Genomic DNA, 13,702 nt, shown 5'->3' with positions numbered 1-13,702 from the left:
CAACGGCTATAGCGTGTTAAATGTAATACGCTGTGGAAGTAACAATATTTTATGAATGTTTCCTAATGAGGTGAGATGGAAGACATTTTAAATTAAAACTAAGTGTTGACTTACTTTTTGGCGTAATTATATCAATGTTATTATTCCAGATAAAAGAATTGTTTTCCCAATAGAGATACAACGGCCTCTGTTTGTGAACTGTATTCCCTCGATCACAACGAAAAAGAAATGAAGACAGCTTTTGATAGTTGTTATAATCATAGCGTAGCACCTTAGACAGCTTTCCCTTTGTAGAGACACTGCTGGCCTAAGAATCAGTTTACTGTCGTTGAGTTTGCTGTTGGAAGTATGAACAGCACGTTCGGTGGGGTTCGTTATGGTAAAAACCGCACTAAGTTAAGAGGCCACGACGGCCTTCAAATTTAATGCTCAGATGCTCACAGAGGGAAGTTCCGCTGGCTTCATAGCTGCCATCATATCTACCGGATGGAAAAATTATGACTGGCCTGGAAAATATTTACATATGACTGATATGCTCGAAATGGCGACCACTGCTATGGATGCAGCGCTGTGAGCGATCGATGGCGGAATAGAGGAGAGTGTTGCGAATATGATAAGCTAGTTGGGGAGGCAGGCATTAAGACAAAGGCATTTTTCGTTGCGATGAGATGCTAGAATATTTTATTGATGTCAGTCGACATGAGTAGAACTGATCATCATCGTAAAATAAGAGAGATCGTGCGGTAGCGTTCTCGCTTCCCACGCCCGGGTTCCCGGGTTCGATTCCCGGCGAGGACAGGGATTTTCTCTGCCTCGTGATGACTGGGTGTTGTGTGATGTCCTTAGGTTAGTTAGGTTTAAGTAGTTCTAAGTTCTAGGGGACTGATGACCATAGATGTTAAGTCCCATAGTGCTCAGAGCCATAAAATAAGAGAAATCAGAGCTCGTACGCAAAGATTAATATGTTCATTTTTCCCACGCGCTGTTCAGTTTCTGGACATACGGGTTAGCGCTAAGAATTTGGTGAAAAAAAATTCCTTTACGATGCGGACGCTACACATGGCATACCAAACACCAGTCTTGAGATCATGCAAAGCCTCTTCAAAGTACTGACTGGGATTTTCCGATGCATACTGGCGCATGTCCTGCGTGTTCACATTCCGAGACAGGCTGAAGCAGCTCTTAGACGTAATGACACAGAGAGGTACTCCGGACAGAGCATGTGTAAGACGAACATGTACGGACATGTGGCAGCAATCGATTAATGCATCGATATCAGGGTATACGGCACATTCTGTGTTGGGAAGTTCTCCTGTTCGTTAAGAAGAGACCATTCCTCGTCAGTAACATAAATATTTTCCAGGTCACGTTTACTTTGTCCACCCTGTAGAATCTACTGTCTAGAAACGTTCTTTTGAAACTTTCCTTCGTATCCCAACAGTGAGCTAGTAACTGAGGTTATGAATTTACCCCCATCTGTTCAAGGAGATCTAGTTGCATGTACTAAAATATTTGTGCGACCAACATCTAGGCAAGAGGTAGAAGTTGTCTATCGCTAACTCTGCCGTACAGTCCCTGCAGTTGGCCATCCAAGCCTTGAAAAGTGTGTCTTGCCGTTGCTGTTTCAATTTCTAGCTCGCTTTCACTTCTTCGTTACTCTTAGATTACTCATGTGTTCTTTTTAATTTTTCTCTTTACTTTTCTATCACTAACCGACACATTGGCAAAGTATTTCGTTAGCAATTCTTTACATTTGCTTCGTAATTTTGATCCGATTCTTTGTTCTAATTTGTGGGGCACCTTTGTCGTACATTTAGCGTTGACTAGGTTTGTGGAGATACTATATCGCTGTACACTGTATTGCTGATAATTCATCGGTGCTTAATGAGTCTAAATGGGGCTCTATATAACTTTCTTAATGCTGACATTGCCTTTCCCTTATTAGAACTGATAAATTATCCATGATCGATTCAGTTAATATTTGAGGCTAATAAAACTTGCAAGTAGCAGTCCATAATCGATTATTCTTGTAGACAGCACAAAAACTTTCTTCACTTTTCCAGTAAGCTAGTTGAAATGGTTGTACTACTAAACGAACTCAAAGATCCCTTGCTGAGATGGTTGTTCAACAGGTTTAAGCGTCACGAGTTACTGCGCTACTGTTTGGCTTTCATCGGAGATTAAACCGTAGAGGAGGACAAGGGAATGTTTCTGGGCTGGAATGTTTTTCCTTTAAGGCAAAAGTGTTCCGAATAATTTTAGACAACAAACAGTGGTTTCCTTTCCTCTGAAAATTTATTCATTTCAGAGCACCGTCTATACCTAAAGCCACAATTATTCCTTACAATTATTTCTTCCAAGGCAATGCTGCAGATAACTGCCCATGAACAAAATTGTGTAAGACGTTCATGGTCACTTGTTGACAAACAGCCTGTTGGTTTCTGTCTCACGTTCTTCGGCCGACTTTTTTTTATGATTTTTCTGACTTTTCGTCAGAACGAGTGGTTGGAATTGTAAAAGATTCACTCTCCATTGATGGTACTGGACTGGACATGAGTTCAAGGCCGCAGATTATATGCACGTGGCGCGCCAACGTCCAAAGTCTTTCCCGTGGGCATTTCCATTACGGTTCTCCCCTTGCTACCCGCAGTGGCTGTTCGCCGCAGCACTAGAATCCGTTTACTTTCAGTCTTCCTTCTTTCTTGATGAAGCCGTCCTCATGTTTTGTGTTAGGGTAGCTTCTCTGAAACCGGTGTGATATCTCTTCTCTACAGCAAGAACTTCCGTGTCGGTGAATTTCCCACAGCGCATGCTCAGCCACGGCCGATTTCTCCACCTGCCCCAACCCGCAATGCCGCTTATGTTCGGTGAGCTGGTGTTTATTCATCACCGTGTGATTCCAACATAGACTTCCCTTTCCTCCTTTGCCGAGCTAAGACACACTTTGATCATATTTCTCGGTTGATAAATAACCTTTACGCCTTGTTTGCGCAGTATACTTCTATTCTGTCTGTCACTTTGCGAATGTATGGTAGAAAGACCTTACCCGAAATTTCCTTTTCCGATGTGTCACTTAGCCGAGTGTTAGCGTCTGTGACACCTCTTATGCAAATGGTGGAGTACCCATTGTTCCTCAGAACCCTTTCCATTTGTTGAATCTCGCATAGAAGGTGGTGCGGCTTACATATTCGTCTTGCCCGCGTTGCGAGTGTATTAATCGCCTCTCTTTTCTGGCTCGGGTGGCAATCTGACAATTTGTGCGGGTGTCGGTCCGTGTGTATCGGTTTTCGATACACGCTGTGTTCCAGATTTTCACCCTCGTGACAAGCAGATCTAGTAAGGGTAGCAGCTGCTCCTTTTCTATCTGCGGTAAATATTATATTGTCGTGGTGCCTATTGAGGTGTCTTAGAATGTCACCGAGCTGTTACTCACCATGACTGCACACCTTAGATTTACAAGGTGCCAATTCCACTGTTTCTACTTGTAAATGTTCTGTGAAGAATTTGTTCAAATGTTCAAATGTGTGTGAAATCTTATGGGACTTAACTGCTAAGGTCATCAGTCCCTAAGCGTGCACACTACTTAACCTAAATGATCCTAAGGACAAACACACACACACACCCATGCCCGAGGGAGGACTCGAACCTTCGCCGGGACCAGCCGCACAGTCCATGACTGCAGCGCCTTAGACCGGTGAAGAATTTGGCCACCATTCCGATCAGCAAAGGAGAAAAGCGAGCCACATCCAATGTCAGAAATATACCATATACCATATGCATGCAGAAAAGTCAAAGTTGGAATGACTGGAGGATGAATCAACACCAGTATAAACGAGCATAAGCGGCATGGCAAGTTGAGAAGGTGAAAGTAACGGCCGTGGCAGAGCACGGGCTGGATGAAGCCGAGCTCATGGTAAAATTCGCCGACACGGAAGTTCTTGCTGTAGAGAAGCGCTGTCACACCCGCTTTTTCTAAGGTTTTCGCAGAGGTTCAAATTTAACGATTCTTGGTATTTGTATCACAATAACGCCTTTTATTATTTTTACATGCGATTTTCGAAGCTAGATCTCCTTTTTACACACTTTAAACACTGCCACGTAGTATTTATTGAAAAGATAATGTAATCATCTTGTTAAATAAACAGTTCAATTACACTGATCCTAGACACGTCATAGATTCCATGGTGCAAATTGTGATGTCTCCCTGATGAACTATGAACTTGGATGATCTTTTCACGTATGCTTACGTTGGATGATGTTTGGATACGGTTAAAGTAAGCTTAAAACTGCGTTTTTGACGTCTAAGTTACATCACAGCCTAGCTGTATTTGCCAGACATGCAAGTCTCCTTCCTTTTTGGGTACAGCAGATATGTTGTCACATTTACTTACAAGACAATTGGTTTGTACAGGGTAGTTGTTATTATGTTTAAAAACAACCGAAACGACATAGTCACCACTGCTACAGGTGATTTGATATTAGACACATGGGGCCGTATTTGTTGGAAAATACCCCCAAAGAGGATGACAAATGACGAACATGAGCTGTTACAACACGACGTACCTCGTCTGCACTCGCTGGCTGGGGCAGCACTACACATTGCTCCACAACACCTGTGATCTGTTGTAGATGTAGAAGTTACGAAATTAATGTCCTCGTTGTAACCAATCAAGAACTGTTCTCATTTTCTGTTTCTTTCCTTTTGTGCTTTCTGTTTTTTTTTCTTTTTTTTTTTTGTTTACAGACATTGTGCAGTAAATAAAACGTAGATCATTTAATGGAATTGACGAAATTCGGAAGTTTATATTTATTTACTTGTGACACAATAACGTAAGTTTTGTTGTACTGTACTTTACAATAAATCAGTGGAGACCCCGGGACCGTTAAACAAAATCATGAATCTTGCCTCAATGTAAACAAATAACGTTCTAATCCAATGAAAGAAACACTGCCAGCCCGACACAAAACTCGAAACCTGGATGTTGTGTCTAGACACAATGCGAGGAAGCCAAAAGGCACGCGCTACGCTCACGTAGATGGGCGTGATGTCTCAAACAGGATACGTAATGAATGCTATAAAGAAAAGTACGTAGCTTCTGGAATACTTAACTTTAATCCATCCTTTTGGTACATCTGGAGATTGTGGCGATACAAGTGAGACTCTTTAGATACATGCAATGTTACTAATGGCGCCTTGCTAGGTCGTAGCCATTGACTTAGCTGAAGGCTATTCTAACTATCGGCTCGGCAAAGGAGCGAGGCTTCGTCAGTATAGTCGCTAGCTACGTCGTCCGTACAACTGGAGCGAGTGCTATTCCGTATCTCGAGACCTGCCTTGTGGTGGCGCTCGGTCTGCGATCCCCGACAGTGGCGACACGCGGGTCCGACATGTACTAATGGACCGCGGCCGATTTAAAACTACCACCTAGCAAGTGTGGTGTCTGGCAGTGACACCACACTGGATCCCTCCCCCGCGCTAAATCGCGCAGGTAGGCCCAGAGCCACGCCCACATGTATATTTGACTTGGATCGGGATGAACAAGTCCGACATACCGATAGGCTCAACCGCAGCACGTGCGGCGAGGTACGGCATCTGGAGACGTCAGGTGTTCAACGTTTGTTGAATTTCCCGACATTTTCGGCCCTGTGTGTCTTATATCAAGTTACTTACCTGAGAGCCATCTATGTCCCTTCGGAGGCTTCGAAAAATAATAGGAATCGACGATGACTTGGGTGTCATGTAAATCGGACGAATTTTAACGTATAAGTAAAAAAAAAAGGCACTCCGTCTTCAAGCCACGAGTGGCCTACCGGAACCATCCGACAGCCATGTCATCCTCAAGGAGGATGCGGATAGGAGGGGCGTGGGGTCAGCACACCGCTCTCCCGGTCGTTATGATGGTATTCTTGACCGAAGCCGCTACTATTCGGTCGAGTAGCTCCTCAATTGGCATCACGAGGCTGAGTGCACCCCGAAAAATGACAACAGCGCTTGGCCGCTGAATGGCCACCCATCCAAGTGCCGGCTACGCCCAACAGCTCTTTACTTCGGTGATCTCACGGGAACCGGTGTATCCACTCCGGCAAGGCCGTTGCCCTTAATGTATAAGTAATGTCACAAATAATTTATTTTGTATATTAATTATCTATTTTTGTATCGTTGCCTTTGGTTTTTTTATTTGTAGGTTTTGTTGTTTGTTTATTCCAGTGTAACCTATGAAAATGGCCTAGGCGATAATGTAGATAGTTAAATTAGCACATAATACACAGTGAAATGGCGGAGATATCTTTTCGAGATACATCTATTGAATCAGTGTGCTGCAACAACAATACGTTTATCTTCATTAGTAGTATAGAAACTAACCTAAATAAACCGTATGGCTGGAGAGTTAACGCCACAAACTGGTAAGAGGTAAAACGAGAGCGACGGAAACCTCGTACACCACACACACACACACACACAGCGCCTCGTTACTGGCCGCATCACACAGCTGAGCTCAGCAAGCACTGCACGGTGCCGCAACACGCATGCGCAGGGAGCACCGCCGCGGCGGTCGCCCTGGGACGCGCAAACGGACGGCGTCTACCTGGTGCTTGCTGGCTGCCTGCCTGCCCGGGTGAGACGCGCGCTTACAGCCGAGCCCGGCGCGCCTAATGTACAGTAATTGCTCTCGGCGGAGTACTTAGCACCTGGCGTAATGCGCCGCCGTCGTTAGGCGCCGACAAACACGCCACAGCCGCAGCTGGCTGCCCCGCCGTGCCGCAGACCGTCCTTGATTTCGGTGGGTGTGTGGGTGGATGGGCGGCGGGCGCCCGAGCTGCTGCTGTTGCTAAGGCCCGCCGCGTTGCAGATGCGGCCGCGTTAATTTCCACCGGCCGTCCTCCACGTCACTGCCGTTCTCCATTCAGGCTGCTAGCGGTACAAGTTTACGCGTTCTCACCTCTAAGCTCAACTGCAGATACACTGGTTTTCCTAATGAACAGTGTAGCCCGGAGCGCCACTGACGTTCCTTACGCTGGGTGAGACAGCTAAGGCAGACAACACCCAATATGTCCAGAACGAGTAAAGATATACGGATGCAATTTGTGGTTAGCCACAGTGGGCAATGTGACGAGTGCACCCGGTTGTTAACTGCAGCGATCTAATCCTTCAACGACTTTCTCATGGCAGACTATTCCATTTGGAACTTGCGCTTAATCCCTGCGTTTCAGTACTGTGCAACAAACAGAGGCATAAAAACAACTGATGCTGCTCATGATCAGGAGTTAATAAAAAAACAAATGTGTGTGAAATCTTATGGGACTTAGATGCTAATGTCATCAGTCCCTAAGCTTACACACTACTTAACCTAAATTATCCTAAGGATAAACACACACACACCCATGCCCGAGGGAGGACTCGAACCCCCGCCGGAACCAGCCGCACAGTCCGTGACTGCAGCGCCCAAGACCGCTCGGCTAATCCCGCGCGGCAGGAGTTAATAAATAGAGGGTAAACGCACACAATTTTTGGGCGTACATATTGATGAACACTTGAACCGGAGCTTGTCAAACAGTTGAGTTCAGCGGCTTTTGCTCTTCGTGTAAATGCTAATCTTGGAAACAAACGAATCAACCTACTGTCATACAATGAGGTGACAAAAGCCGTGAAATACCTGTTAATGACGTGTAGGGCCTCCTCTTGTCAGGAATAATGCGGCAGCTCGACGTGGCATCGACACAAGTCGTTGGAAGTCCCCTGACCTGCTGCCTCTACAACCGTCCTAGATTTGCGAAAGCGTTGCCGGTGCTTGAGTGTGTGCACGAACTGACCTCTTGACTGTATCACATAAACATTCTTAGTATGCCAAAATCACTCGAATTGTCCTGAGTGTTCTATAAATCAATCGCGAACTATTGTAGGCCGACCACATGGCGCATTGTCATCCATAAAAACGGTCACCGAGTAGTCGAACATAATCATTTCTAGTCAATTGGACCAGAGGACCCAGTCCATTCCATGAAAACACAGCCAAAGCGTATATCTACCCACAACCTGCTTGCACTGTATCTTGTTGAAAACTTGCTTCCATGACTTCTTGGAGTCAGCGCCACACTGTAATCCTACCTTCACCACTTAACAACTGAAATCAGGACTTATCTGCCTATGTCAAGGTTTTCCAGTCGTCTAGGATTCAACCAATATGGTCACGAGAATAGGAGAGGCACTGCAGGCGATGTTGTGCTGTTAGCAGAGGCACTTACGTCTGTCGTCTGCTGCCATAGCCCATTAACGCCAAATTTCGCCGCACTGTCTTAACGGATACATTAGTCGTACGCCCCATTGATTTCTGCGGTTATTTAACGTAGTGTTGCTTGTCTCTTAGCACTGACAAATTTACGTAAATTCCCCAATTCTCAGTCGTTAAGTGAAAGGAGTCGGCCACTGCGTTGTCCATGGTGAGAGATAATACCCGAAATCTGTTATTCTCGAAACATTCTTGATACTTTGGATCCCAGAATATCGAATTCCCTAACGATGTGCGAAATGGTGTGTCCATGCCGTCTAGGTACATCTACATTTCGCCTTCAAAGTCTGTTAATTCCCGTCATGGGGTCGGAATCACGTCAGAAACTTTCTATATGAATCACCTGAATACAAATGAAGGCTTCTCCAACGCAGTGTACTTTCATATCTTTTGTCGCGAAGGTGAAGAATAGGCTGGTGTCTAAGAGTCAAGTCAGGAAGAATGAATGCTCAAAGAAGTGGGGTACGGAAGTACTAAGGAATGAAGAGTTACTCTTGAATTTTTCTAATGCTATAGATACTTCGATAATCAATGGCTCAGCATAAAGTTGAGTTGAAAAGAAATGAAAAGCTCTAAAATTGGCAGAGAAGTTGGAAAGAATAACTTAGGCAACGGAAGATAAATGTGGAGAAACCACGGGTAACAAAAGAAATACTTCAGGCGATCAATGATAGAAGAAAGTACAAAAATGTTCAGGGTATTCAGGAATACAGAATTACAAGTCACTTACAAATAAAATAAATAGCAAGTGCAGAGAACTAAGGCAAAATAGCTGCATGAAAAATGTGAAGAAATCGAAAAAGAAATTATTGTCAGTAGGGATGACTCAGCACAATGAAAAATGGAAACAATCCTCGGTGAAATCAAAAGCAAACGGGTGACATTTAGAGTGCATTGGGTGAGTATTCCAGAGTTAACTGTAGACGAGAGAGCGGACGGGTGGAAAAAGTATAATGAATGCCTCTAAGAGGGAGAGAACTTGTCTGATGACATGATAGAAGAAGAAACAGGGTTAGAGATAGAAGAGATAAGGGATACAGTATTAGAATCAAAATTTAAAAGAGCACTGGAAGACTTAAGATCGAATAAGACAGGAGGCATAGACAACATTCTATCAGAATTTCAGAAATCATTGGGGTAAGTGGCAACAAATCGACTATTAATTTTGGTGGGTAGAATTCGTTCGGAAAAACATCATCTATACATTTCCGAAGACAGCAGAGCCGACAAGTGCGAGAATTATCGCACATTGAGTTTAACAGCTCATACATCCAAGTGGCTGAAAGATGAATGGGAAAGAAAATTGAGGAAGTGTTAGATGGTGAGCAGTTTGGCTTTTCTAAAGGTAAAGGCACCAGAAAGATAAATCTGATGTTGTGCTTGTTAATGGAAGCAAGACTAAAGAAGATCAACACCCGTTCATAGGATTTGTTGTCATGGAAATAGCCTTCGACATGGTAAAATGGTGCAAGATTTCCGAAATTTTGGGAAAAATAGGAGTACGCTATAGCGAAAGATGGGTAACATACAATATGAAGAAAAAGCAAGAGGGAACAATAAGAGTGGAAGACCAAGAACTAAGTGCTCAGATAAAAAGACAGGGTGAAAGACAAGGATGTAGTCTTTCGCCCCGACTGTTCAATCTATACACTTAAGAAGCAATCACGCAAATAAAAGGAACGTTCAAGAAAGGAACTAAAATTCAAGATGAAAGGATATAAATTATACGATGATGACGTTGCTATTCTGAGTGAAAGTGAAGAAGAATTACAGAATGTGTTTAATAATCTGATGAATACAGGATAAGGATTGAGAGCAAATCTGAGAAAGACTAAAGTAATGAGATACAGCAGAAACGAAAACAACGAGAAACCTAACATCAGGGTTGGTGATCACCAAGTAGATAAATTTAAGGAATTCTGCTACCTAGGCAGCAAAGTAACCCACGTCGGACGGAGCAAGAAGGACATAAAAAGAAGAGTAGCGGTGGCAAAAATGTTATTACTGGCCAAGAGAACTAACATAGGTCGTAATTTATGGAAAAACTTCTGAGAATGTACGTTTGGAGCAAAGCATTGTATGGTTGTGATATATGGATTGTGGGAAATACGGAACAGAAGAGAATCTAAGCATTTAAGAAGTGATGCTACAGATAAAAGTTGAAAATTAGCTGGACTGATAATGGAGGTTATGAAGAGGTTCTCCGGAGAATCGCCGATGAAAGGAATATATGGGAAACTGACTAGCAGGAGGAGCAGGATGGTAGGACATCTGCTAAGACACCATGGAATAACTTCCATGGTAGTAGTGGTTGCTGTAGAGCGTAGAAGCTGTAGATGAAAACAGAAATTGAAATAAATCCAGGAAATAATTGAGGACGTAGCTTGCAAGTGCTATTCTGAGATGTAGAGGTTGGCACAGGACAGGAATGTTTCAAATGGTTCAAATGGCCCTGAGCACTATGGGACTTAACTTCTAAGGTCATCAGTCCCTAGAACTTAGAACTACTTAAACCTAGCTAACCTAAGGACATCACACACATCCATGCCCGAGGCAGGATTCGAACCTGCGACCGTAGCGGTCGCGCGGTTCCCGACTGTAGCGCCTTTAACAGGACAGGAATTTGTGGTGGGCCTCATCAAATCAGTCGGAAGACTGATGGAAAAAAAAGAAGAGGATCGCAATGCTTTCGCCATCTGCATTATATTTGCATATCGCTATCCCATGACTTTTGTCACCTCACTTTATTTTGCATATTTTCACTCAACAATGACATACAGATTAATTTGCTGTTGTAATTCATCACTCATGGTTTCAGTACTGCTTGCACAAAAGAGAGAAGTAGGAATAATAAGTGGTGCTCATCTATGGTCGCAGCGTACTTACTCCTTCAAGGAGCTATGCATTTGAACGGCACCAGCACAGTAAAATCATTCGCTAATGAAATTCTTCATAAATAATCCAGCAGTATTTGAGACGAACAGTGATGTCCATGACTACACTAGTAGAGGGAAAAATTGCCTTTATTACTCATTATTAATGCTCTAAGTGGCTCAGAAGCAGTTCAACGTGATGCAACTAATATTGTTGATCATTTGGCCAGCAACACAAAATTTCTGACTGGTAGTAAAGCAAGTTTTAAATCTAACGTATTACAATCTACTCACTACAGTCAACACCCTGGGAAATTTTCCAGTCCATTCTGCTTTTCCAGACACAAAATGTCGAGCCCAAGCACCACTCTGAGTTTCCAGCATTGTATTATTACAAAACAAGGAGCTCTACCAATCTTTTTAATCAAAAATCAGAAAACTTTGAACTTTCCGGTATGTGTAAGTAACATTGTCTTATTGTGGCTCTACTTCCTAGGATTTTCTTTCCACTTCTTATTACGTTTTTACGTATTCGTCTATAGGAATGAGCATCAAGCTGAGAAAGTCATTCTACTCCATTGACGAATTTCTATCTAAAATCTGTGGCCGCCGTTTTTTAGGTGGAGGTACATAGGTAGGAGGAAAAAAAACGTGTTCATTAATGTTAACAATAATCACGGGCGTATATGTCACAACGTGACTCGTTACACATCATTACACCAAAAGACTAGTTCATAAGATGTGTGGATCATAATACTAACTAACTGTGATATATCGTGTGGACACTTTAATGTGGCAGTTTTTGGTGTCCCACTGTGCCTCACTACGGAAGATCTGGACATTCGGGACAGGTTCTCAAATATGTTATTGGCTTGAAGACTTCTTAAGCAACGTACGTCGTCATCGACGGCGAGTGTTTGACAGAGACAAGGATATAGCGAAGAGTTGGTTCAAATGATTCTGAGCACTATGCGACTTAGCTTCTGAGGTCATCAGTCGCCTAGAACTTAGAACTAATGAAACCTAACTAACCTAAGGGCATCACACACATCCATGCCCGAGGCAGGATTCGAAACTGCGACCGTAGCGATCGCTCGTTTCCAGACTGAAGCGCCTAGAACCGCACTGTCACTCCGGCCGGCTAGCGAGGAGTGTCTGAGGGATATGTGATATGACACAATTTGTTCTCTAAATAAATGAGAGGTCTGACAGATACGGAGAGCACCATTCGGCGATTCTTTGATGATGTGGCTGTAGTGTACGGAAGCGTGTCAGTGTTGAGTTACTGGACGAGGTACACGGTGGCTTAGATGAAATTTCTATACGGTTACATACATTAATATGTGTTCCATGACCATACGCCTTCCTTGGAGCTGTTATCGATAGTAGCTCAACAATGTATGTCTCTGCCCAAATGCTGGGACACTGCCTTATGAAGGCACGAGAGCAGAGGTAGGCCAGGAGGGGCGTTTGCGCCAGAAGTGAAGGGGACTTGCTGCCAAACTTGTAGAGAGCTGTAGACCGGGTTTTACCTGGCACGCGTGAACGCGTGAGCTTTCCATTCGGTAGAACATAGCTGGAAAGCTGCGGCCCAACCAGTGCATTGTTTCTGAAGTCACCACACCGACTGGAGTTTTACTGTCGGCTTCTTGACTGGTAGAGGAAGGAAACCTGCTCGGGGAACTGTTGCTTGTCTATATTGTGACCCTTTTCGGTATTGGGCAGTAATTTTGCTCTTAATTGCTGTGTTACCCACTGGATCCTGGTTCCTTCAGATCAAGCTTTTATTTTTGGTCATTCCTCCGATATTCTGTTGTCAGTAAAGGCACTCGTTTGTATTTTTCTACCAGGTTACGTTTACAGTATGAGATTTTCACTCTGCAGCGGAGTGTACGCTGATGTGAAACTTCCTGGCAGATTAAAACTGTGTGCCAGACCGAGACTCGAACTCGGGACCTTTGCCTTTCTCGGGCAAGTGCTCTACCAACTGAGCTACCCAAGCACGGCTCCCGCGCCGTCCTCACAGCTTTACTTCTGCCAGTACCTCGTCTCCTACCTTCCAAACTTTGCAGAAGCTCTCCTGCGAGGAGGAGAGCTTCTGCAAAGTTTGGTTGGAGACGAGGTACTGGTAGAAGTAAAGGTGTGGGACGGCGCGGGAACCGTGCTTGGGTAGCTCAGTTGGTAGAGCACTTGCCCGAGGAAGGCAAAGGTCCCGAGTTCGAGTCTCGGTTCGGCACACAGTTTTAATCTGCCAGGAAGTTTCAGGCTATGTTTAGCCAATTTTGTGGACACGTATTCGCGATTTGTGGCCGAGGTGTAATGTACTTTGTATTTTAATTCCTATTTACCGTGCTACTGGATAGCGTAACTCGATTGATTGTATACTTAAGCCGAGACATACCGTTAAAAATTTTCTCCAGGCCACTTGTGTGGCGTATTTAGTGCTTGTCAACCTTCTTTTAATTATTGGTGTTTCGTATTTTACTAGAATAGTGTTTATTTATGGAAGTCACCTTCTGTATGTGTGTTAGAGGAAAAGTT

General features: G+C 43.9%; 1 protein-coding gene across 1 annotated transcript in view; it reads right to left on the bottom strand.

Annotated features, from left to right (window-relative positions):
- LOC126481773 (hemicentin-2-like) overlaps window positions 1-13,702 on the bottom strand; it is a 705,691-nt gene that overhangs the window by 378,055 nt on the left and 313,934 nt on the right. The window lies entirely within an intron of this gene.

Source organism: Schistocerca serialis, chromosome 5 (genome assembly GCF_023864345.2).
Source record: "Schistocerca serialis cubense isolate TAMUIC-IGC-003099 chromosome 5, iqSchSeri2.2, whole genome shotgun sequence".
Lineage (NCBI taxonomy): Eukaryota > Metazoa > Arthropoda > Insecta > Orthoptera > Acrididae > Schistocerca > Schistocerca serialis.
Note: the sequence above shows the minus strand (reverse complement) of the source record. Positions and strands in the feature narration are given on the sequence as shown.